Genomic DNA, 25405 nt, shown 5'->3' with positions numbered 1-25405 from the left:
AACATTCTCCAAGATAAATCATAATCTAACCCATCAAAAACAAAAACAACCAAAAACATCCAACCCACTTAAAATACTAGAAATCACACCAATTCTATTCTAATAATATAATGAAAATTAAGTAGAAATCAATAACAAACACATATATTTAATATCCTCAAATTCTTAAAAATTAAATAACCCTCTTCTAAATAAAAGGGTTAAAGAACAAATCTCAAAACTCATTAAAAATAGTTTAAACTAAATAAGGATAAAAACACAATGTACTAAGGTATGTGACTATAGTTAAAGCAATGGTTTCAAGGTAATGTGTACCATTAAATATTTATATAAGAAATGTCTTAGATTAATAATCTAATCGGTCAGCTTAATATATTTAAAGAAAATAAAATAAGCTCAAAGAAAGCAGAAAGAACAAAATAATAAACATTAGAGAAGGAACTAATACAATTGAAAATGGAAAAAAAATAGACAAAATCAATGTAAGTGAAAGGTTATTTTTTAAAAAGTTCGATAAAATTGATAAACCTCTAGTTATAGTGACTAATATGGTTTGGATCTGAGTCCCCACCCAAACCTCATCTAATCCCTAATGTTGGAGGAATGGCCTGGTGGGAGATTATTGGATCATGGGAGTAGATCCTTTATGAATGTTTTAGCACCATCCCTCTACTGCTGTTCTCGTGATAGACTTCTCATGAGATCTGGTTGTTTTAAAAGCGTGTGGCACCTTCCCTCACTCCTTCCTCCTGCTCAGGCCATGTAAGATGTGCCTGCTTCCCCTTCACCTTCTGACATGATAATTTCCTGAGCCCTTCCCAGAAGCACAAGCCACTATGCTTCCTGTACAGCCTGCAGAACTGTGAGCCAATTAAATTTCTTTTCTATGTAAATTACCCAGTCTCAAGTATTCCTTTATAGCAGTGAAGAATGGACTAACACAGTGACCAAGACAAAAAAGCGAGAGAAAAAAGAATTCCTCATAGTTGCTAAATGTATTCCTGCCGTCACACCACAAAGAGCATGAGAGACCCGAGTTCATTGCCTATCCCTATCTCCGCATCAGGACCAAGCCCTTTCCCTGCGGGGATAGTGACCATACCCTATTCCATAACCCTCTTCTGAATCCATTTCCAACTGGCTATGAAGATGAATAAAGAGAATCTGAACCACTGCCCAGGCACCAGGGCCACAGCACTGGTTTGGACCATTACTCTGCACATGGACCAGAAAAAGTATACAGGGCCTTAAGCTAACTTTCTTTAGCTGTATCAAATGATGACTGATACACCAATCTTCCATCCTTTTGCTTGTGGCAGGAGATGGTTTAAATAAATAACTTAAACAAAAAAAAAAAAAAAAAAAAAAAGAATTCCCAACAGCAAGAATGGAAAATAGAAAGCTGTCACTATTGACAACCTCAGCTTTCAGAGAAGTCCCCTGACTTCCAGGAATCTGCTATAGGGTCAGCTTGTGACCTCCCTGTAAACACAGTGACAAATTAAGAGTGATTTTTTTTGTGAACTCATAGGCAAGTTCATTCCCTGGATTTTGTGGTCCCATGGCCACCACTCCTTCGAAAACCTTCCTGTTATGCAGATGAAGGAAGGAAGGACAAGGCTATTCTGTATAAGAGGAGACAAAAAAGTTATGGCCAATAAATCCAATATGTGACCTTTTATTAAATCTTGGATTAAAAGCAAACAAATATAATCAGTTATGAAACATATTCAGTGGGCTATTTAGGAAAGATTGATGTATTGGTTAGATGGCATGTACATTAAAATATTTTTGGTTTATCAGTGTTAAATTATTGAGTGTAACAATTATACTCAAGAAGGGTTTAGGTAGAATATTTTTTTAAAAGGAGATACATGTTAAATATTTAGAGTGACATATCTAAAAATTAGTTTCAGATAATAGATGTGTAATCAAAATCTATATTGTGTGTGCATTTGTGTTTATGTAGACACAGAGAGAGAGAGAGGTCAAGGATATATAGCAAATACTGAAATCTGGAGAATCCAGGCAAAAATTTGTAAAAGTAAATTTTTAATCTTTTTGAAAATAAAGTTTGAGGTAAAAAATAAAAGAACTGTATAAAGCACATTATCATGTTCAGCGGTTTTTAAGAAAGACAGCAACCTCCTGATCTTTATAATTACTTTTATCTCTATACTGTTCAAATGCCTAAGCCATTATATATTTCAGCTCTTCACTTTCCACTTGTACCTGATACAAATTACAGGTGAAAACTTGTAATTTAACTACTACTTGGCATTCTTATTGCTTTCAGTTGAGGGTAAAATCCAGTTCCAAAACTGCGCCTTGAAGATTAGCATTCTAAGTATCAACCAGTAGCTTAATCTTTCTAAAAGTTGAGGCTGAGGCAAAGGAGTTATGTCCAACTTCAGGGAGCAAAGTGAGAGGCAAAGTTAGGAAAAGCAGGAGAAGGAAAGAGAGCCAATACAAGAATGGATATTGAATTGCTTACCACTAAGTGAGAAAAATTGCGGCACACCACGGTTACACTTCCTGTTTATTAACTTCATTTTGGGACCTTCTTTTTGAAAGGAGAAATGGGAATAAACTTGTCCAGAAATTCTGAATTCTATTGTTCCAGGTTTACCCCTGGGGCATTAGCTCCCACACACTTTTAGACGATGCAAGAGGAAGTACAATTAAGACCCTGCCCCAGCCTTAACAGAGAAGTCCTCAGTGAACGTAGGAAGGGCACAGGAGGAATTTTTCAAAACCCCGTTTGTGCCTACTTGGAAGTTTTTGTGGTTCAAATAGAATTTGTGGACACCCAGGAAACAGAAACAGGAGACAGTGAGGAGGAGAAAATCTGAATTATCAAGTATGCATGTGTAGGGATGGAAACAGAGTGGGTATTGGACTTATACAGTCCCTCCTAACATGTAGAGTATAGCAGGAAGCATGCATTTTCATACCCAAGATGACTGTAAAGACACTGCAGCTTCTATACTGAATGTCTCTGATTCTTGCTTGAATTTTCTTACCCGTGGGAAAACCAGCTGCCATGCTGTGGGGCAGCTGTATAGAGAAATTCTCATGTCAAAGAGCTGAGGCATACCAACAACCTCATCAAGGAGCTTGGAATTGGCTTCACAAGCCCTGCACCCAAACCATGCGTTTTTAGATGTGACCATAGGCTCAGCAGGCCAATAGCTTGAATATAATCTCAGAATAGGCCTTAAGACAGAGGCTCTCAACTAAGTGACAGTGAGATTCTTGATACCATGAAACTGTTAGAAAATGCATAATTATTGTTTTAAGCCATTACATTTGCAGTAATTTCATACACAGAAATAAATAATACACTCTCCTCTTGTATCCTTCTCTGTGAGCTGTGCCCTAGCATGGGACCTTAGGTTCTCCACTGTGCCGTGTTTTCCCTGATATCTGAAGCTTCCTAGCAGTGCCACCCAGATAAAATGCTGTTTCTTAATATGTCTAATTAACTGCAGCTGCTGCCTAAAATGTAAACTAGCAAATGCATGCCCTTTGCAATATGTTGTCATGATGTTTTATGCATTTTTATTGTAAACTATCATAGTTCAGAATTATACTTTTTAATGCTTATCTGACAAATGCCTGAAGTTCCCATTAAATTGTAACCTTCATGAGGACAAGATAATTTATTTTTTCATTCTAGCATTTGACTAGTCCTTAACAGAGTTTTTGATTGGTATGTATTTATTTAATAAACTTATGATTTCATTAGAGGCGTATCTATTAGATACGCGGTATAAATTTTTCACAATTTACAGATATTTTACCTGGAAAATTGTAGTAACACAACAACAAAATTAACAATAAGGTACTTGTTAAACTGTCTGGAGATCTAACTACATGCCAAAACCAGTACTTTTCCTAGTAAAAACTCATATTCAGATAAGAAATATAATAGAAGAAAATAGTATTCTAAAATACAACCAAAAAAACCCTTATAATCTTATTAAAAAATTTGTAAAATTTCAATATTATTGAATATTATTGAAAGTTTTAAAAGAACAGTTGAATAAATGGAAATAAGTATAGGTATCTTTTTCGTGCATGGGAAGACTGTATGTTACAAATGTGTTCCAATTGGCAGTATAATACATTGATATAATATACTTATAAATTACATGAAATATGTATATGTTTTTAATTTTCACTATTAAAATTAATGATGACTTTCAATGGAACTGTTAGGCAAGAAGCATTATCTGTGAGAGACGTCTCTAAAGCCAGAGGGTATTTCCATTGCTCCCTGCCTAACATCAGACAAATCGCCTCCTTTTTCATAGACTAAAATCTTTATCAGAGATAGGAATTTAATTTAGTAGAAATTCCTTTGAGATTTGCTATAAGTATTAAGAAAATCATTAATGTAAAATTTATAGCAGATCACCTGACAATTGCAAGGCAATTAATTTATGTTGTTATTGTTACTGTTATTATTGTTATAGTTATTGGTATGATTAGTGCTGCTACAGCATTATGAAATCTAATTTCTGCCACACCTTTAAGTTGCATGGCAAAGTGAGGGCATACCATTTTTGAGCAGTGACTCTCATCAAAATCACCTGGAATTTTTTTTAAGAATTTAGTCTTGGAGGATTCAAGATGGCCGAATAGGAACAGCTTGGAATGGTAGCTCCCAGTGAAAATGCAGAGGCTGAGTGACCACTGCATTTCCAAATGAATTTTTACTGCCCACAGACCAGGAGATTCCCAGGCAGAAAAACGCCATGAGTCTCCAGAATGGTTGTTTCAGCCAGCACAGCGGGTCTCTGCACAAAAACTCACACAAATCCGGGAGCCATTTCAACTGGTGACTGGAATGCCTGGGAGACAGAGTCTCCCATTCAATTGAAAAAAAAGGGGCTGAAACAGGGAGCCAGGTGATCTGGCTTGGTTGGCCTTACCCCTACAAAGATCAGCAATCTGAAGCTCTCTGTATTGAGAGTTTCACCGCAAGCACAGCTGGACCTGGGATGGGCCAGCTCTGTGGAGGGAAGGGTGTCCACCATTACAGAGGCAGTTCACCACTACTGAGGCAGTCTGCCATTACTAAGGCAGTCCACCATTACTGAGGCAGACTGCCTTTACTGATGCAGTTCTAACTATATCCCTATAAACAAAACTGCAAGGAAGTTCACACAGAAGCTGGGCAGAGCCTATGGCAGCTCAGCAATGACTCTGCTGGCAGACTGCGACGAGGCTTCCTCCTTGCTCAGCATCTCTGAAAAAAGGCAGCAGAATCATAGAAACTTACAAATGAAGTCCCACCTTCCCAGGACTGAGCACCTGGGAAAAAAAGGTGGTTATGTGTTCCACTGCAGCAGGCTTAAACGTACCTGCCCAGTGCTCTGAATGAAACAATAGAGCTCGCAGCTCAGCACTTGAGCTCCTATAAGGGACATACTGTCTCCTCAAGCAGCTTCCCCACCCCTGTATAACCAAAGAGACATTTCACAAAGGAGAACTCAGGCTGACATCTGGCGGGTATCCTTCTGGGACAAAGCTAACAGAAGAAGAAACTGGCAGCAACCCTTGCTGTTCTGCAGCTGCTGCAGATGATCCCCAGGAAAACAGGGTCTGGAGTGGACCTCAAGCAGTCCTACAGCAGGGGAGCCTGACTGTTAGAAGGAAAACTAAGGAACAGAAAGAAATAACTTCATCAGTATCAAAAAGGACTTCCACTCAGAGACCCCATCTGAAAGTCACCAACCATAAAGACCACAGGTAGAAAAATCCAGAAAGATGGAAAGAAACCAGTGCAGAAAGGATGAAAATACCCAAAACCAGAATGACTCTCCTCCTCCAAGAGATCAAAACTCCTCACCAGCAAGGGAACAAGGCTGGATGGTGAATGAGTCTGATGAATTGACAGAAACAGGTTTCAGAAGGTAGATAATAACAAACTCTCTGAGCTAAAAGATCATGTTCTAACCCAATGCAAAGAAACTAAGAACCTTGAAAAAAGGTTTGACAAAACACTAATGAGAACAAACAGCTTAAAAAGCAATATAAATGAATTGATGGAGCTGAAACACACCACCCAAGAACTTCCCAAAGCATACACAAGTTTCAATAGCTGAATCAACCAAGCAGAAGAAAGGATATCAGGGATTGAAGATCAACTCAATGAATTAAAATGAGAAGGCAGGAATAGAGAAAAAAGAGTGAAAGGAAATGAAGAAAGCTTCTCAGAAATATGGGGTTATGTGAAAAGACCTAATCTACATTTGATAGGTGTACCTGAATGTGACAGAGAGAATGAATTCAAGCTGGAAAACACTCTTCAGGATATTATCCAGGAGAACTTCCCAATCTAGGAAGGCAGGCCACCATTCAAGTCCAGGAAACACAGAGAACACCACAAAACCATTCCTCAAGAAGAGCAACCGCAAGGCACATAATCATCAGATTCACAAGGGTTGAAATGAAGGAAAAAATGCTAAAGGCAGCCAGAGAGAAAGGTCAGGTTACCCACAAAGGCCAATATTCAACATCCTTAAAGAAAAGAACTTTCAACTTAGAATTTCATATCCAGATAAATTAAGCTTGATAAGTGAAGGAGAAATAAAATCCTTTATGAAGAAGCAATTACTGAGAGATTTCATCACCACCAGGCCTGCTTTACAAGAGCTCCTGAAAGAAGCACAAAACATAGAAAGGATCAACCAGTACCAGCCACTCCAAAAATGTACCAAATGGTAAAGAGCATTGACACAATGAAGAAACCACATCAATGAATGGGCAAAACAACCAGCTAGTATCAAAATGGCAGTAATAAATTCACACATAACAATATTAACCTTAAATGTAAATGGGCTAAATGCCCCAATCAAAAGACACTGACTGGCAAATTGCATAAAAAGTCAAAACCCATTGGTGCGCTGTATCCAGGAAACCCATCTCACATGTAAGGATACACATAGGATCAAAATGAAGGGATGGAGTTAGATCTACCAAGCAAATGCAAGCAAATGGAGGGAGAGAAAAAAAAAAAAAAAAAGCAGGAGTTACAATCCTGGTCTCTGATAAAATAAACTTTAAACTAACAAGATCAAAAGTGCCAAAAAGAGCATTATATAATGGTAAAAGGATCAATGCAGCAAGAAGAGCTAATAATCCTAAAGATTTATGTGCCCAATAAAGGAGCACCCAGATACCTAAAGCAAGTTATTATTGACCTACAAAGAGACTTAGACTCCCACACAATAATAGTGGGAGAACTTAACACTCCACTGTCAATATTAGAAAGATCAACAAGGCAGAAAATTAACAAGGATATCCAGGACTTGAACTCAGATCTGGATCAAGTAAACCTAATAGACATTTACAGAAATCTCCACCCTAAATTCACAGAATATACATTCTTCTCAGCACCACATCACACCTACTCTAAAATTAACCACATAATTGGAAGTAAATCACTCCTCAGCAAATGCAAAAGAACAGAAATCATAACAAACAGTCTCTCAGACCACAGTGCAATCAAATTAGAATTCAGAAACTAATTCAGAACCACAAAACTTCATGGAAAATAAACAACTGGCTCTTGGATGTTGACTGGATAAACAACTAAATGAAGGCAGAAATAAAGATGTTCTTTGAAACCAACAAGCACAAAGACACAATGTACCTGAATCTCTGGGACACATATAAGGCAGTGTCTAGAGGAAACTTTATAGCAATAAATGCCCACATGAGAAGCAAGGAAAGATATAAAATCGACACCCTATCATCAAAATTGAAAGAGCTAGAAGAGCAAGATCGAAAGAACTCAAAAGCTGGCAGAAGACAAGAAATAACTAAGATGACAGCAGAACTGAAGGAGATAGAGATACAAAAAAACCCTCAAAAATCAATAAATACAGGAGCTGGTTTTTTGAAAAGATTAACAAAATAGACAGACCAATAGCCAGATTAATAAAAAAAAATGAGAGAATAATCAAATAGATTATTTGATTATTTGATTATTTGATTTTGATATAATCAAAACCGATAAAGGGATATCACCACAGATTCCACAGAAATACAAACCACTATCAGAGATTACTACAAACAGCTCTATGCACTGAAACCAGTACACCTGGAAGAAGTGGATAAATTCCTGGACACTTACACCCTCCCCAGCCTAAACCAGGAAGAAATCAAAGCCCTGAATAGACCAATAACAAGGGCTGAAGTTGAGGCAGCAATTAATAGCTTACCAACAACAACAAAAAAAACCCAGGTCAGATGGGTTCACAGCCGTATCTACCAGACATACAAAGAGGAGCTGGTACCACTCCTTCTGAAACTATTCCAAACAGTCCAAAATGAGGGAATCCTCCCCAAATCATTTTATGAGACCAATATTATCTTGATGCCAAAACCTGCAAGAGACTCAACAAGAAAAGAAAGCTTCAGGCCAACATCCATTATGAACATAGATGCAAAAATCTTCAATAAAATACTGGCAAACTGATTGCAACAGCACATAAAAAAGCTTATCTACCACGATCAAGTAGGCTTCATCCTGGGGATGCAAGGCTGGTTCAACATATGCAAGTCTATAAATGTAATCCACCACATAAACAGAACCAAAAACAAAAACCACATGATTATCTCAATAGATGCAGAGAAGGTATTCAACAAAATTAAATAGCACTTTACGCTAAAAACTATCAGGAAACTAGGTATTGATGGAACATATCTCAAAATAATAAAAGCTATTTATGATAAACTCATAGCCAATATCATTCTGAATGGGCAAAAACTGGAAGCAATCCCTTTGAAATCTGGCACTAGATAAGGATGCCATCTCTCACCACTCCTATTCAATATAGTATTGGAAATTCTAGCCAGAGCAATCAAGCAAGAGAAAGAAATAAAGAATATTCAATTAGGAACTGAGCAAGTCAAATTGTTTCTATTTGCAGATGACATGATTGTATATTTAGAGGACCCTATCATCTCAGTTCAAAATCTCCTTAAACTGATAATCAATTTCAGCAAAGTCTCAGGATACAAAATCAATGTGCAAAAATCACGAGGATTTCTATACACCAATAACAAACTTAAAGAGAGCCAAATCAAGAATGAACTGCCATTCACAATTGCTTCAAAGAGAATAAAATATCTAGGAATACAACTAACAAAGGGTGTAAAGGACCTTTTCAAGGATAACTACAAACCAGTGCTCAACAAAATAAGAGAGGACACCAACAAATAGAAAAACATGCCATGCTCATGATTAGGAAGAATCAATATCGTGAAAATGGTCATACTGCCCAAAGTATTTTATAGGTTCAATGCTATCCCCATCAAGCTACCTATGACCCTCTTCATAGAACTAGAAAAAACCACCTTAAACTTCATATGGAACCGAAAGTGAGCCCGTATAGCCAAGTCAATTCTAAGCAAAAAGAACAAAGCCGGAGGCATCATGTTACCTGACTTCAAACTATACTACAAGGCTACAGTAGTCAAAACAGCATGGTACTGGTACCAAAACAGAGATACAGACCAATGGAACAGAACAGAGGCCTCAGAGGCAACGCCCCACATTTACAACCATCTGATCTTTGACAAACCTGTCAAAACAAGCAATGGGGAAAGGATTACCCGTTTAATAAATGGTGTTGGGAAAACTGGCTAGCCATGTGCAGAAAGCAGAAACTAGAACCCTTCCTGACATCTTACACTAAAATTAACTACAGATGGATTAAAGACTTAAACATAAGACCTAACACCATAAAAACCTTAGAAGAAAACCTAGGCAAAACCATTCAGGACATAGGCATAGGCAAGGACTTCCTGACTAAAACACCAAAAGCATTGACAACAAAAGCCAAAATAGACAAATGGGATCTAATTAAACTCCAGAGCTTCTGCACAGCAAAAGAAACAATTATTAGAATGAACTGGCAACCAACAGAATGGGAAACAATTTTTGCAATCCACCCATCTTACAAAAGACTTATATAAAAAATCTACAAAGAACTAAAACAATTCGACAAGAAAAAAACAAACCCATTCAAAAGTGGCCAAAGGATATGAACAGACACTTTTCAAAAGAAGACATATATGAAGCCAACAAACATATGGAAAAAATGCTCATATCACTGGTCATTAGAGAAACGCAAATTAAAACTATATTGAGATACCATCTCACTCCAGTTAGAATGGCGATCATTAAAAAAATCTAGAGACAACAGACACTGGAGAGGACGGGGAGAAATAGGAACGCTTTTACAGCGTTGGTAGGAGTTTAAATTAGTTAACCAATGTGGAAGACAGTGTGGTGATTCTTCAAAGACCTAGAATTAGAAATTCCATTTGACCCAGCAATCCCATTGCTTGGTATATATCCAAAGGATTATAAATCGTTCTATTATAAGGACACATGCACACATGTGTTCATTGCAGCACTGTTTACAATAGCAAAGACTTGGAACCAACCCAAATGCCCATCGATGATAGACTAGACAGGGAAAATGTGGTACATATACAACATGGAATACTATGCAGCCATAAAAAATGATGAGTTCGTGTCCTTTGTTGGACATGGATGAACCTGGAAACCATCATTCTTAGCAAACTGACACAAGAACAGAAAATCAAGCACCACATGTTCTCACTCATAGGTGGATTTTGAGCAATGAGAACACATGGACACAGGGAGGGGAGCATCACACACTGAGGTCTGTGGGGGGTGTAGGGGATGGACAGTGTGGGGGTAGGGTGTTGGGGAGGGATAACATGGGGAGAGATGCCAGATATAGGTAATAGGGATGGAAGCAGCAAAGCCACATTGTCATGTATATACCTATGCAACAATCCTTCATGTTCTTTAGATGTACCCCAGAACCTAAAGATGCAATTCTATATATATATATACACACATATATATATATATATAATTTAGTCATTTCTGGTGCATATACTACACTGTCATATTTAGGATAGGAAATCTGGAAATTCAATTTTTTAAAAGTGATTTTTCATTCACACTCATTATAAATGGTAAATATGACAGTGTCAGCTTATGAATTAAAGCTAGATTCTTGATGGAAATTCTAATTTACACTCAATTTAAATTCCAGGAACAATTTAAATTTATTTAAAGCCAAATCAATTTTCTTATCTACTAATTAAATTAAGATTTATTTTATTGGTGTATTATTTCTTGCTTAATTTTTTAAAAGCATTTTTAAAATGAATTCATTAATCATACCCTTAATTTTAGTTAATGGAGAACTAAATTCCAGAAAACGGGTATATAATTACAGTAAAATTAATTATAATAAAGTTAAAATAATCACATTTAAGAATGTGCAATCTCTTCTAATAGGGATTTGATTTCAAATTATATTTACATGATTTCAAATATAATTCAAAGAACTGTAATCATATATATGAAGTTAAACACTAACTGCTGTTAACTGTTTATTCTGTTCCTTCTGATAATATTTACAACAAAGCAATGTGATATTTGGGGGTTCAAGATGGCTGACTAAGAATATGGGTTAACTTATTTTCCAAATCACATTGAAATTATAAAACATCCACAAACTAAAATAAATAAGCTATCTAAGAAACTGAGAATATTTCTTACAAGAATAAATTATTGACATACTTCACAATGTAAAGCCAACAAAATCAGAAGACAAATCTAACCAAAAATGTCTGCAATACAATATAGGCAAAATTAAGAAAATTGAAAAATAGTGAGATTTCAAAGCATGATTCCCCAAATTCATCAGACCAAGAAATGTGACCTGGAAACTGGAAGAGGATGTCTTATACTCAAGTACAAATTTTATTAATGTTGTTCCAGTTATACCTGTTATTATCTTCTGTATCTAGAGTATTCCAGAATAAAAGAGATTCATTCAGATCCTCAGAGAAGCTATTGGAGCAAGAGAGAAAAGCTGGGAGTTACTTAGGACTGTTTCTTGTTTCGATAGGAAAACATCTTCCTTCCACTTCAACAGGAAAGATTGACCAGACAACAATGCACAGTTACAATCAAAATCAGAACTCATGTAAACTGAAACTGTCTATTGTTTGGGAAAGAAAAATATTTAATATTGGACTGAGGTATTTAAAAAAGCTACCTAAACAACTATTAACATTGGTAAATGTAAACCACTGTTATAAATACAGAAAACTTATAATTGCCAAACATTTGAGAGGAGTATAGAATAGATATACCAGCAGGAACATATGAAATAATTATCTGCTATAGAAGAAGAATTAATGCAAAAAGTACAATGAGCTTAATCAACATATTAGTATCTGAGAAGATGACATTCCTATAAGTAAGAATACTCGTATATAAAACTTAGTAATCAGTTTGAGAATTTAAAATAAATGCAAATTCAATCTCAACAACAAAGACCCTGGTGAAAAATATAGGGAGAATATAAAAGAAACAAAATTTCAGTTAAATAATTAATAGGTCATTTCACAGAATGAAAAATCTTTAAAAAGTGATGGCACCTTCATTTGAAACAGGTAAAATTAGTAAACACCCTAATAATAATAAAATTCTATATATGCTAGAAAAAAGAAATATTTAGTTTTGGAAATTACATTTGCTTTATATGGTAAAACATATGTAAATGAATTACCCTTCCCTAAAGGAAAAATATAAGGAACATGTATAAGTCTTTCAAGGGAAGGATATTTGAAAACAATCCTATATATAATAATACCATAAGTATAAAAATCAAATACTTATATTGAAGTAATAAAATGATTCAAACATAAGCTACATACTCATTTTTATCTGAACATAATTTAGTTATATGGATATAACCAGCAAGATAGAAAATGAATTTGTATAAACAATATATGAAATTAAGCATGTTAAAAGGCAAGACATAGCTAATGCTAAATATTTGTTGACAACACTGCTTTGGAATGTAAGGCGATTAAACATTTCAACATTTTTGTTACAAAATAGTACATGTTCAATTTAATTATGAAAATAATACAGTATTTTCTAGCTGCTTCAGGCAATGTATATAATTATCTGTTTCATAACTTACTATACCTATCTTCATGAATCTAAAAATATACCATAAACTCATAGAAAAACATATACAAACAATAATATATATGCGTGTGTCTTATTTGTTTCTATAAAAATCCAGCTATACACAAGTATTAGGAAACTTGCTTTTTTCACTTAAACAACAATCATGAGCATCATTCCAGGTAGAACATACAAGTCAAATGTTTAAACCCTGTAATTTTTTATGTGCATTACTATTTATTCATCAATTTAACCATAGAAGAGTGTTCAAATCCTTTTCAATTTTTTAAGTTGCATCTTATTCTTACTTGACAAGTCATAATTTTATATATTTGTAGAATAAAATATAATATTTCCATATATGTACATATTGTGGAATGATCAAATCAGGCTAATTAAGATATCCTTCACATACCAACCTGTTACTTCTATGTGGTGAGAATGTTTAAAATCCACTCTTTGAGCTATTTTGAATAATATGTTATTATTAACTATAGTTACTATGCTGTTCAATAGATCACCAGAACCAGAAATGGTATTTTAGATGATATTGCCAATTATTGAGTTTTTAGGTATGAAGAAGAGAAAGATCAAGAAAGGAAATGCCAAATGTTTTCATCATGTTATAAGAGAAGTTATGAATATTGATATTTCTGTTTTTGTTTTACCAGGAATATATACATAAATTCGTGCATATGTTGTTGTTAAAGTTGTTTTTAGTTTTAGATTATGGTAACATAAATTACATATATAAAAATAGAAATCATAAAAAACTAGTAACCATAAACCTAAAATATATGATATTTCTAGATTATTTTAAAAGATGGAAATCAAGAAAATGTAGAAAAATAAAGAGATTTTAAATTAAAACAAAGAAGACTAAGTCTGTTATAAATCAGAAACACTTGTAAATTTATTTAATATTTCTATTAAATCATGCTGCTTTTGTTATTGTAGCCTTGTAGTATAGTTTGAAGACATGTAGTGTGATGCCTCTAGTTTTGTTCTTTTGCTTAGGATTTTCTTGGCTATAGGGGATCTTCTTTGATTTCATATGAAATTTAAATTAGTTTTTTTCTACTCTTTGAAGAATGCCAATGGTAGTTTGATAGGAATATTATTGAATCTACAAATTAATTTGGACAGTATGGCCGTTTTCATGATATTGATTCGTCCTACCCACGAGGATGGAATGTTTTTCCATTTCTTTGTGGCCTCTCTTATTTCCTTGTGGAGTGGTTTGTCGTTCATGAAGATGCCCTTTACAACCCTTGTTAGCTGTTTTCCTAGGCATTTTATTCCCTATGTAGTGATTGCGAATGGGAGTTCATTCATGATTTGGTTTTCTGCTTGCCTGTTTTTGGTGTAAAGGAATGCTTGTGATTTTTGTAATTGTTTTTGTATCCTGAGACTTTGCTGAAGTTGCTTAACAGTTCAAGAAGTTTTTGTGCTGAGATGATGGGGTTTTCTAAATATAAAATCATGTCATCTGCAAACGAAGCCACACAGTATGTGGTGTTTTGCTATGGCAGCCCTAGAAAGCTGTAACAACTGCAAGAGTTAGTTTGGGGTGTTAACATGGCTAGGTGATAGTCTGTGAAGATATTTTATGAATGTGATTAATGTGCTGTTCAGTTTACTCTACATAGTGAGCATTATCACAGACAATCTAGGTTGGACATTTTCAAGGAGATAGGCCTTCAGAGTCAAACTAATGCTTTCTTGGTAGGAGAAGAAATTCTGCCTGTAGACTGCAACTTAACTCATGTCCCAGAGCTCTACACTTTCCTGCCTGACAGCCTGCTCTGTGGATTCTGGGCTTGCTTGGTCAAGCAATGAGTCTCTCTCTCTCTCTTTCTCTCTCTTCACATTTATGCATGCACTTGTGCATGTGCACACACTCACACACACACATATGATACTATTTCTTTAGTGAAATCCCAAGTGATATAGATTTCATTTTTCATTTCTTAAATAAACTGTTCATTTTGAAATAACTATATACTTAAGGAAATGTTAAAAGATAGTCAACAGAATTTCCAAATATGCCTTTTGCTCAATTCTCCATCTTACACAATCTTGATACATTTATCAAAGAAAATTTGAAATTAACATTAATACATTCCTATTAACTAAACTAAGGCATCATTTGCCTTTTATTAATTTTTGATTCAGATTTTATGTGTGTGGTAGTGTCCTTAGTTTCTAGGAGCTGCTGGAGGAAATTAGCACAAACTTGGTTGCTTAAAACAACCAAAATTTATCCCATTAATTTTTTCAGAGTTCTGGATGCTGGAATTCCAAAGTCACTGTCACTGGACTGAAATCCCAGCCACACACCTTCCTGAATCCCTAAGGAACCAGTTCCTGACTCTTCCAGTTTCTGGTGGCTGCAGGCATTCCCTCACATGTGGCTTCATCACTCCAGTCTTCAAGACCAGCATCCTTAAATCTCTCTCTTCTCTGTCTTCACATTGCCTTCTCTACATGTTTAAAATGTTCCCTCTGACGGTCTTATAAGGAATGCATATGATGGCATTTAAGGCACTTGAGGATAATCTCGTATCATCCCCCATCTGAAAATATGTAATTTAATCACACCCACAAAGACCCTTGTGGTTTTTTGAAATATAAAGTAAACATTCACAGCTCCCAGAGATTTATGTAAGGCCCTGGATATCTTTTAGGGAGCCAATTTTTATCCTATTACAATGAGATTACAATATAAATAGATACCTACGGTAATAATAATTTTATTTTAACTGGTGTCGAGAAGTAATTTAATGTAAATATCTAATATTTACTTGCAAAACATTTTTAATTAAGTTAGAAAAGGATTATAAAGAAGTTTCCTTCAATTGAGAAAGTGTATTTTTAGAAACCACAGCCATCATTCTACATGTGTGCACTGTGAAGATAGATAATGCAAATAAATGAACTCTTTATAAATCAGGGCATAAATAATAGATATTGCTAAAATTCAAATTCTAAAAGAACTTCTAGAATGTCAAAGTATGTTATTAAGAAATTATCATAAGAAGTCAACAGAATAGGAGAAAAATTATTGTCAAATAACAAAGAATAATAATATTTTATTTCTCAGAATTAGTTATTAATATGAGCAAAACCAAGTATTATTACAGATAAATATTGGGAAAACTAGAAAATATATTGTCTTACATATTATAAAACTTTACAAGTTACTCTGAAGCAAATATGGAGAACTGGAGTTCATAGAATATGTAGGAGAATTCAATAGATAGTGGTGATAAATAAAAAATAAATAAAAGAAAGGGCTGTTATCATTTTTTCAAATATCAAACTAAGCTTTCATGGTATTCATTCATCTTATTGAACTAGCACCTGATCCACTGAGCAATAGTCTCAATCTTATTAACTTGAAGCAGCTGCCATTTCAAATAAAATAAGCTGAGATGAAGAAAATATTGTTTATAAGAGGTTTTTGTAAAAAAGAATGTCCATCAGCGACTCTGTAGCTTGAACATGTACAAAAATACGTCTATTACATTTAACTGGAATGGGGCAGAGTGAATCAGTTTCCCTGTTCTGAACTGCTAAAGGGCAGACATTTCATTTTATTTCTTCCTGGCTTCTCTGCATTAAAAACTGATTCTGTCTTTGACAGGCTGCCGCTGTAGATGGCCTTGTTACAGTGCACAGGCATGCTGGTGAACAACTTTGATTACTCTAGGACTAGGTCCCAGTGCTGTGAAAACCAGGTAAAAAATATAAGAATAGTTTTTTTTTAGTAAAAAGGAAAATGCCAGAAACTTCACTTAAAACTGTAAAAATTCCTTCCTACAGAAAAGAGAAAAAATGGACTAAGCATCTTTTTTTATAATGAAATAAAATATTTTACAAGTAACTAATAATCTGGTTTCTCATAATTAGAAACACTATCCTCTTTCTTTCTTCTCTTTCTTTTTTTCTTTCTTTCTCTCTTTCTTCTTTCTCTTTCTTTTGTTCCCTCCCTCCTTCCTTCCTTCCTTCTTTCCTTCTTTCCTTCCTTTTTTCTTGCTTAAATTATACTGTAATTTTATGTAAATAATGCATTTTTAGTTTTTCAGAGTTGAGTCTGTTTTAGAAACAGCATGAGCAGCAGGTCTTTACAAACAGCTTTTTGAGATGACGGTAATTTATAAATGCTGAGCTCTATGAGTTTAGCATTCATTCTGTAAATTTATAGAAATTTCACAATCTAGAAGCAAATCTGCACCCAAGTAAATGTAAAGTTTAAATTTTCAAATATAAAACTATTTTACAAATTATTTAATATGAATACTTACATTATGCAAGTAATTATATCTACATATAAAGAATTATTAAGATATGTTGAATATGTTAAAATCATTAGTTTTATCATTTAAAAATAATCTATGAAACAAAGTATAAAAAATTCACTTCATACATGTGATGTAGAATGAGTCGACTCAAAGATCTTGAAAACAAGGTTGAGCTACTTAATATCTGAGTTCCAGATGTCATAGAAGAAGCATTCAGCTTTTTCCTGTTCAGTATAATGTTAGCTATGGAGTTGTCATAGATGCTTTTTATGTGTGTGTTAAGGTATGGTGTTTCTATACCCATTTTGTTGAGGGTCTGGAAACACCATACCTTTAAAGAGATCTTAATTTTATCTAAAGCTTTTTCAGTATCTATTGAAACGATTTTGTGGTTGTTGTCCTTGATTCTGTTAATATGATGTGTTCTGTATATTAATTTGTGTATGTAGAACCATCCTCGCGTTCCTTGGAAGTGAATTCCACTTGATCATGGTTAATAATCTTTGTAATATGTTGTTGATTTCAGTTTTCTAGTGTTTATTTTGAGGATTTCTGCATGTATATTTAGCAGAGATATTGGCCTACAGTTTTCTGTATTTTTGTATCCTTGTCTGATTTTGGTATGAGAGTCATGCTGGCCTCTTAAATGTAAGTCCTGAAACTATAAAGCTACTAGAATAAAGTACAGAAAAAATGTTTCATGAAATTAGAGTGGACAAGGATTTGGATTTTTAAAATAAGACCAAAAGGGCAGAGGCAACAAAACAAAAGTAGACAAATGGAATTAATTCAAACTGAAATTATTCTACACACCAATGGAAATAATCAATACAGTGAACAGACAACCTACAGAATAGAGGAAAATACTTAAATATTTGCAAACTAAGCATCTGACAAGGGGTTAATATCTAGAATATATAAGAAACTCAACACCTCAAACACCAAAAAATAAAGAAAAAATAAGAAAAAAATTAAATTGGCAAAAGACCTGAATAGACATTTCTCTAAAAAAGGCATACAAAGGGGCAACAGCTGTATATTTTTAAAAAAATTAAATACCACTTATCATCAGGGAAACACAAATTAAAATTAGAATGCTATATCACCTTACCTTAGTTAGAATGGTCATTATCAAAAAGATAGCAAATAATAAATCCTAGAAAAAATATGGAAACAATAAGAATCTTATTCGTAAAAACCATTATGGAGGACAACATGAAGTTTCTTCAAAAAATTAAAAATAGAACTACCATATGATGCAGTCATCTCATTACTGAGTATATACACAAAAAAATAATACCACTGTGTTGAGGAGATATCTGCACTCTTGTGTTTATTACAGCATTATGTAATAGCCAAAGAGATGGAATCAACCAGTGTCCAACAATGAATGAATGGATAAAGAAAATACAGTTATACATATTTATAGAATAGAATACTATTCAGCAAAATAATAAAATTCTGTCATTGTGGCAGCATGGATGGACCTGGAGAACATCATATTAAGTAAAATAAGCTGGACACAGAAAGAAAAATATAGAATGATCAGTCATATGTAGAGTCTAAAAAATTTTTTTCTTACAGAAGTAGAGAACAGAACAGTGGTTACTAGAGGCTGAGCAGCATTTGTCAGGGATGGTAGGAGGTTGACCGACAGGTACAAAATTACATTTAGACAGGAAAAATAAGTTCTGGTATTCTATTATATAGTAGGGTGACTGTAGCTAATAATGATGTATTATATATTTAGAGATAGGCAGAAGAAAGAATTTTGAGTAACTTCACAAGAAAATGATAAAGGTTTAAAGTGATGAATATACTAAATACCCTGATTTGACCACTATACAATTTTTATAAGTACATTGAAACATCACACTGTTCTTCATAAATGTGTACAAGTATGATGTGTTAATTATAAATAAAATTTAAAAAAGATCTAGGTGAAGATAAGAGTAGTCAAGCAAAATTCAATCTTTACTATTAGAAGAAGTGATAATTATTATGGGATTTAAAGATGGAGAGATAATAATTTATATCCAAGCATTTAGTTAGGCTTTAGAATAAAAGAGGGAACATCTGAAATGAAATTTGACAGGACAATATCAAATGGCAGATCTAGGGGTAATGTAGGTTAACTAGCAATAGAATGCATTAGTTGTAGAATGAATTAAGGGGAAAATAGATCCAGGAAAAATGTATATTGGGGAAGTGAAAATAGAACATTATGTTAAGAAGACTTTTTGTGCTTTTTAATATGGATTCCAGTTGTAATAAATGTGTCTGGGAAATTAAATGAGTTCTGTTTTGTGAAATAAAATATTTTTTTCACTGGATAGGATTACAGATTAATCTTAATAACAAACACGCAGTAAATTTAACACAAGTTATCCTACATTCTAAGTGTTCCATATGCATTAATTTATTTAACCCTCACAGGAGATATGGAGATATGATCTCCATTTTACTAAGGATAAATGAAGATCTGAGAATTAAACAAACTGCTTCAATAAAACAGAGCAAATAACAAATCTATTATTTTAACTCAAATGGCCTTGTCCCAAGTCTGAGCTCTTAACAATTATAATCTCTCATTTCTCCAATTTTTACGTGAGAAGTCAACTAGAAAAAATATAATGATACTCCAAATTCATAATAGTAAGAATTTTCCGTAAGAGTAAGAATTTAGGCTATGTCATCTAAAATAAAAACGTATTTTTCAAGAATATTAAGCTTATTAGAAATACTATAAGTATTCTTAAATATTTATTCTAAATACTTTTTGCTGGCATGTTCTTAAATCTGAATATGTAATATGAGTTGAAAATAACTAACTCCATTTTTGAAGAGTGGGGAACATGTACGTAACATAAACTAAGGTTTGCTTTAAGAATTCATTATTCTTTCTCCAATAAAATGGAAAATGTGCATTGGTAAAAATGAGAATAGTTGCTGCTAGAATTCAGTGAAATAAAATAAAACAAAATCTATCAATAAGAATAAGCATTCTGAAATATATATACATATATATATTATGTATGCCGTATACTAAGTAATACATGGATTCAATTCAAATCATGCTTTATCCCTTCTTTTTTCATCATCTTGGATTGGAATATTTTTGTTCATTTATATTCAAGTCTCTTTAGAAAAACGTATTATTCTATAAAAAAGTGCTTGAGTATATTTGGCAGCCAAATTCAGAAAACTTGCCGAAATCTGCAAACATTGACAAAAAAATAAAATAAAATAAAATTACCCAAGAGGTATTTGAAAAGATTCACAACAAACGTTTGGGTTCTGAGACAATCTTTACTAATTGTTTTCTCTAGCCACACTGAGATCACTGATTTTAACTATCTTCTGAGGTCTGGAGACTAAATATTTGTCAGCTGCCCAATTTGTTCTGAAAATGTTAGCCCTCAGGAGAAATCCCGACCTTTCAGACCTGCCTCGTCTTAACATTAGTCTCTAGCTGTCAATGCTGCAGTATGTATATTCCTAAGAGATGACACAAAGATCTAAGAAATCTCCTAATTAGGATAGAAAGGAATATCCAGAAAGATGTTGCTACCTCTTTTTCTCTCTCCTCTCTTTATCACAAACACAGCATGTGGTCAGTAAAATGTGGGTTTTAATGTAATAAAATTAATGTAATATTTACAACATTGTTTATGTGACATATTCCTAAAATCTTTAACATTTATAGAGCATCATTCCTAGGTAAAGTTGTGAAGTGATCAAAGCCTGCTTTTAGTGACATTAACCTGACACTGAGTATTCTGCTTTTGAGATGCAGGTTGTCCTGCCTCTTTGGTTACTTCGTGTCCTTCATGTGCCTTTCTCCTTCCAATCACTCCTTCCTCATGCATCAGTGCTTACATCTGTAAAATTCAACTCATGCAGGTATGAACTAATGTGCTATCGAATTAAGTAGATCTTATTTTATGTATGCTTGGCATTTTAGCAGAAAAGAAAATTTAAAACCTCGATTAGATTTTCATTTTCAGAAAAATTTATACTCTGTGTATACTAGCATAGTCTTCATATTACAAATAATGTTATAATAGTTATTAATAAATTAAAAGTTGAAGTGCTTTGATATAAAACAATAGGTAGTCTTTAAGTTGTTGCTTTATAACATTTGACAAAGTGAATATTCAAACTGTTTTTGAATAACCCAATTAAAAATGATTTGAAGATGTGAATAGACATTTCTCCAGCAAAAACATAGAAATGGCCAACAGGCATATGAAAAACAAAATGCTCAATATAACTAATCATCAGGGAAAGGCAAATCAAATACTACTACAATGAGATATCACTTCATACCTGTTTGAGTGGCTATCATCAAAAAGATGAAGGCAGCAAGTATTGGCAAGGATGTGGCAATACTGGAACTCTGGTACACCGTTAGTGGGAATGCAAAATAAAATCTCTTTGGAAAACAGTGTCAGGTTCCTCAAAAAATTCAAAGTAGAACTACTGTTGATCAAACAGTCTCATTTTAGTATGTTTATTCAAAATAATTGAAATCAGGATCTTGAAGAGATTTTTGCACTCCTATGTTTATTGCAGCACTTTTCAGATTAGCCAAGATATGAAATCAACCTAAATGCTCATTGACAGGTGAATGGATAAAGGAAATTTAGTATGTACATATAAGAATACTATTCAGCCTTTAAAAATGAGGCAATTCTGCAATATGCAATAACATGAACGTATGGTGGAGACATTATGCTAAGGGAAATAAGCCAGACACAGAAATACACTTACTGCATGATTCCACTTACATGAAATATCTAACATAGTCAAATTCATAGAATCAAAGAGGGAGATGATGGCTACAGGGGCTAAGGAGGTACTAGACAATAGGTATAATGTTTTGGTCAAGTGAGATGAATGAACTCTAGAGATCCGCTGTACAACATTGTACCTATTGTCAACCATAATATATTGTACACTTAAAAAATTTCTTAAGAGTGTGAATCCCATATTGTATTCTTATCACAATAATTTTTTTAAAACCTGAAAGAATTTAGATAAAAATTTAAAACTATGTATTTAAAAAAATAAATTATTCAAGTTACTTCAACTATTAGTGCTATAAATATGTTTTGCTATACATTATTATTTTTCCATTTTCAAAGCAGTGACTTAAAATACATTTATGGCATAACATCTAAAACTGTCATTTTTTCTGAAGTCAGTTTTTTCAAAAATATACTGTATTAAATTATCAGGACAACATTTGATATTTAAAGTGTATGTGTTACTGTTTTATAATAGTGAAAAAGGTGCTTTCTTTAATCTGTATAAAATTGTTGACTGTATTAACCAATTTTTTATGTTTTAGGGAAGTGATTTTTTTTTTCTTTTTTTAAACTATAAAGTCTTGTTCTCTTGCCCAGGCTGGGGTGAAGTGATATGATCAAGCTCACTGAAGCCTTCGTCTTCCAGGCTCAAGCAATTCTCCCACCTCAGCTTACTAAGTTGCTGGGGAAAACAGGCATGCATCACCACACCTAGCTAATTTTTTTTCTTTTTTTTTTTTTTTTTTTTTTTTTTTTTTAGTAGAGATAAGATCTCACTATGTTGCCCAGGCTGGTCTTGAACTACTGAGCTCAAGCAATCCTCCTGTATCAACCTCCCAAAGTGCTGAGGTTACATGACTGAGTCACCACTCCTGGCCTGAGAAGTTATTTTTAAAGTATGATTTGATTTTTATTAACCCCTTGGAAAATGTAAGTTAATATTTCCTAGCTTTCTCGTCCTTGTGTTCAGTTTCTTTCTTTTATCCAATTTACTTTAGCTATATTTTGTTTCATAATATCAAAATGTATAATTATTTATAATCTGTGTATTGTATCTTAATTATTGTTGCACATAAAGAGTTGTTCTAAATTACAATGTTTAATAAGTTAAAGCAACTCTCTTTGAAAAAGGTCCATATAATTTTACTACTTTAATAAAAGCACATAATTTATAGCAAAGGTTACCAATAGTCTGAAGTTAATTTTTAACCATATGAACTTAATTTTTAACACAATGCTCTTTTACGTCCCTCAAAGAAATTTCATACACTCAAATATAATCAATGTCTGAAATGCAGAAGCGATATCTGTCAAGAACACAAGGAACTTACTGGAAAGTAAAGTATTATAGCTTAATCTTTAACATTTTCCTGTCACATCCAAGGTGACTAGAGACCTTAATCAATTTTTTTACCTCAGAACCCTATTGAAAATCTATCCACATGATTTACAGAATTTTGGTTTTCATTTGTGTTTCTAGAGAAGATTCAATTCTTCACATAATATTTCATTTCACTTTCGGAATTATAAAATAAATTCAGAATGTTATACAGTTTCATATTTAACAGATAGTAAAACTAAAATAAATTCATGAGTTGACACCTTTTTTCAAACTCTATCAAACATTCGAGAAGTCATTATAATTAATATAACTGAGTAAGTTAACAATATGAACTGTCAGAAACTATGGATAAACTAAGGTAGAAGTCTGCCTTACCTAATCTACATACAATACAATTTGAACATTTGACATATACTTTTCCTCCACCAGCCTGAAAGTGTCATCATGGTTTAGCAGTTAAACGCCAAGATACTGACTCAACTCCTGACTTTGCCACTTCCTAGTTAAGTGGCCTTTAGTAATTTACTGAAATAACCTGGGCCTTGATTTCTTCATCTGTGAAATAGGAATAGGACTGAATGTGTTAATGCTTGCAAAACATTTACTCTTTCAATTCAGGGCATTATAGAATAAGGGAAATTGCTCTATTTTACTCACAAAGGGGGCTTTTCCTGATTTAAAGGATTCCTTTCAATGTGAGTGATATGTGGACACACACATTACTGAAAAAATTCATAGCTTAACATGAAACAGTCTGCATCCTGATGTGGCAAAAAAAAAAAAAAGCCTGGGAATAGCATTGTCAGTCCCCAACCCCACTTTGTGTTACCTGTGTATCTAGAAGATCATTAATAAAGTTTGATACTGGTTGAGAGTTTGGTTCATATTCATCAAATTTTACAATCATTAATTCTCTTTGTTATCTCATTGGGCCATAATTTGCGCTAAATAATTTTTGATTGACTACATGAATAAATGAAGAGAAATATTTTGCTTTTTTTAAAAAAGTGAACATAAAAAGAAACAAAGTTGACTATATTTACCAATTTCCAGAGCAGAGAGAATTAGCAATTCATATGAATAGTTTTAATAACCTGTCTTTTGTTAAAGCTATTTTTGCTATTTTAACTTATTAAATAAAAGAAAATCATATTTCCATAATCATGTTTTAAAACACTATTTTTTGCCATACTGATCAATTTTGGCACTTTGACCACATGTGAGTTAATATTATTCTGGCCCTAATTTTGTTTTATTGACCTGTTTACTTATTATTATGCTTAATAATTATTAACCATAAGTATAAACATCTTTATGTAAAGTATGTTCTTTCTTTTTATTTTTCTACTCCAAAATGTTTTTAGGTGAATAAGCTTATTTATCTTAAAAATACAATGAAAAAAAAAAAAAAAAACGCTGTTAAATCTATAGAAGAGTTTAGGGATAATTTCATAATATGAAGTCCATCTATCACTTCTTGGCCTTTTGGCTAAGTGTGGAGTCTTTCAAGCAATGATCATGGTCAGAAAATAAAGGAACATTTATCTGAAGAATGCAAGTTATTTTAAATTTTAAGGCTCAGAGAGAAAGCAAAATGATAAAGCAAACACGGGCTACTCCCCACTTTAAGCTATGTTTTCATCTCTTAAAACTGTATAGTATTGCTACAAGTAGCTATAAACTAACCTAATAATGGGTACACCTGACAGTATAACCCATACCCTATAGCTTAACAATGTATAGCAAATCACTAATCAATGTTATTTCTGTAAACCAATGAGAATTGTTCACAAACAACTTTGTATAAGCCCATTCCATGTCCCTCTCCCCCCCCTCCATCCCCAACCTTTTATTCTTTTTTTTTTTTTTTTTTTTTTGCTTGTGACAGGGCACCGTGGCT

This window comes from Sapajus apella, unplaced genomic scaffold, assembly GCF_009761245.1.
Source record: "Sapajus apella isolate SASKATOON/1434 unplaced genomic scaffold, GSC_monkey_1.0 scaffold11, whole genome shotgun sequence".
In the NCBI taxonomy this organism is placed as follows: Eukaryota; Metazoa; Chordata; class Mammalia; order Primates; family Cebidae; genus Sapajus; species Sapajus apella.
Note: the sequence above shows the minus strand (reverse complement) of the source record.